The sequence below is a fragment of the Triticum dicoccoides genome, chromosome 1B (genome assembly GCF_002162155.2).
Source record: "Triticum dicoccoides isolate Atlit2015 ecotype Zavitan chromosome 1B, WEW_v2.0, whole genome shotgun sequence".
NCBI lineage: Eukaryota > Viridiplantae > Streptophyta > Magnoliopsida > Poales > Poaceae > Triticum > Triticum dicoccoides.
The window spans coordinates 549,221,477-549,224,329 of NC_041381.1; positions in this window are offsets into that span (position 1 = coordinate 549,221,477).

A 2,853-nucleotide genomic window follows, 5' to 3' on the forward strand; every position below is an offset into this window, starting at 1 on the left:
AGCCCACGTAGGTGTGGCGCCCCCTCCCCCAAGTGAGGAGTCCGAATTGGACTAGGGGAGGGGCGGCACCCCCTTTCCTTCTCCTCCTACTCCTTCCCCCTTTCCCCCTCCGGTAAAAGGAAGGGGGGGGGGGTCGAATCCTACTAGGAGCCCAAGTGGGACTCCTCCCACTTGGGGCGTGCCTAGGGCCGGCCTCCTCTCCCTCCCTCCTTTATATACGGTGGTGCCCCTAGAAGTCACACCAATTGCTCTAAGCCGTGTGCGGTGCCCCCCTCCATAGTTTATGCCTCCGGTCATATTCTCGCGGTGCTTAGGTGAAGCCCTGCGTGGATCACATCACCATCACCGTCACCACGCCGTCATGCTGACGGAACTCATCTACTCTTTCGACTCTCTATTGGATCAAGAGCTCGAGGGACGTCATTGCGCTGAACGTGTGCAGAACTCGGAGGTGTCGTACGTTCGGTACTCGATCGGTTGGAACAAGAAGACGTTCGACTACATCAACCGCATTAAGCAAACGCTTCCGTTTTCGATCAACAAGGGTACATGGACACACTCTCCCCCTCTTGTTGCTATGCATCTCCTAGATAGATCTTGCGTGAGCGTAGGAAATTTTTGAAATTGCATGCTATGTTTCCCAATAGTGGTATCAGAGCCAGGTCTATGCGTAGATGATATGCACAAGTAGAACACAAAGAGTTGTGGGTGGTGATCATCATACTGCTTACCATCAATGTCTTATTTTGATTAGGCGGTATTGTTGGATGAAGCGGCTCGGACCAACCTTACATGACAACGTTCATGAGACCGGTTCCACCGATAGACATGCAACTAGTTTTGCATAAAGGTGGCTGGCGGCAGTCTGTTTCTCCAACTTTAGTTGAATCAAATTTGAGTGCGGCCGGTCCTTGTGAAGGTTAAAACAACAAACTTGATAAATCACCGTTGTGGTTTTGTGCCGTAGGTAAGTACGGTTCTTGCTAGAAGCCCGTAGCAGCCAGGTAAAACTTGCAACAACAAAGTAGAGGACTTCTAACTTGTTTTTGCAGGGCATGTTGTGATGTGATATGGTCAAGACATGATGTGATATACGTTGTTGTATGAGATGATCATGTTTTCTAAAAGTTATCGGCAACAGGTAGGAGCCTTATGGTTGTCTCTTTATTGTATGAAATACAAACACCATGTAATTGCTTTACTTTATCACTAAGCGGTAGCGATAGTTGTAGAAGCAATAGTTGGCAAGATGACCACGACACTATGATGGAGATCAAGGTGACAAGCCGGTGACGACGAAGATCATGACATTGCTTTGGTGATGGATATCAAAAGCACAAGATGATGATGGCCATATCATGTCACATATTTTGACTGCATGTGATGTTTATCTTTTTGCATCTTATTTTGCTTAGTACGGCGGTAGCATTATAAGATGATCCCTTAACTAAGTTTCAAGGTATAAGTGTTCTCCCAGAGTATGCAATGTTGCGAAAGATCTTTGTGCTGAGACACCACGTGATGACTGGGTGTGATAAGCTCTACATTCAAATACAACGGGTGCAAGCCAGTTTTGCACATGCGGAATACTCGGGTTAAACTTGATGAGCCTAGCACGTACAGACATGGCCTCAGAACACTAGAGACCGAAAGGTCGAGCGTGAGTCATATAGTAGATATGATCAATATAGAGTTGTTCACCATTGAGAACTACTGCATTTCACGTGATGATCGGACATGGTTTAGTTGATTTGGATCACGTGATCATTTAGATGACTAGAGGGATGTCTATCTAAGTAGGAGTTCTTAAGTAATAATTTAACTTAATTTATCATGAACTTAGTCCTGATACTATTTGCATATCTATGTTGTAGATCAATAGCTCGCAGTATAGCTCCTATATATTTTTGATATGTTCCTAGAGGAAAGTTGAAATATGATAATAGCAATGATGTGGACTCGGTCCGTGATCTGAGGATTATCCTTGTTGCTGCACAGAAGAATTGTGTCCTTGATGCACCACTAGGTGACAGACCTATTGCAGGAGCTGATGCAGACGTTATGAACATTTGACAAGCTCGGTATGATGACTACTTGATAGTTTAGTGCACCATGCTTTACGACTTAGAACCGCGACTTCGAAAATATGTTTTGAATGCCATGAAGCATATGAGATGTTCCAAGAGTTGAAATTGCTATTTCAGACTCATGCCCATGTCGAGAGGTATGAGACCTCTGACAAGTACTTTGCCTACAAGATGAAGGAGAATGGCTCAGCTAGTGAGCATGTACTTAGAATATCTGGGTAGTACAATCGCTTGAATCAAGTGGGAGTTAATCATCTAGATAATATAGTGATTGACGGAGTTCTCTAGTCACTATCACCAAGCTACTAGAACTTCTTGATGAACTATCATCTGCAAGGGGATGACGAAACTATTCCCGAGCTCTTCGCAATGGTGAAATCGGCGAAGGTAGAAATCAAGAAAGAGCATCAAGTATTGATGGTTGACAAGACCACTAGTTTCAAGTAAAAGGGCAAGGGAAAGAAAAGGGAACTTCAAGAAGAATGGCGAGCAAGTTGCACTCACATGAAGAAGCCCAAAGCTGGACCCAAGACTGAAACTGAGTGCTTATATTGCAAAGGAAATGGTCACTGGAAGTGGAATTGCCCCAAACATTTGGCGGATAAGAAGGATGGCAAAGTGAACAAAGGTATATTTGATATACAAATTATTGCGTACCTTACTAGTGTTCATAGTAGCCCCTGGGTATTTGACACTAGTTCAGTTGCTAAGATTAGTTAAGGGCAAGGTGACGATGTGTGTTGGAAGTGATTCCAAGGTTGATAAG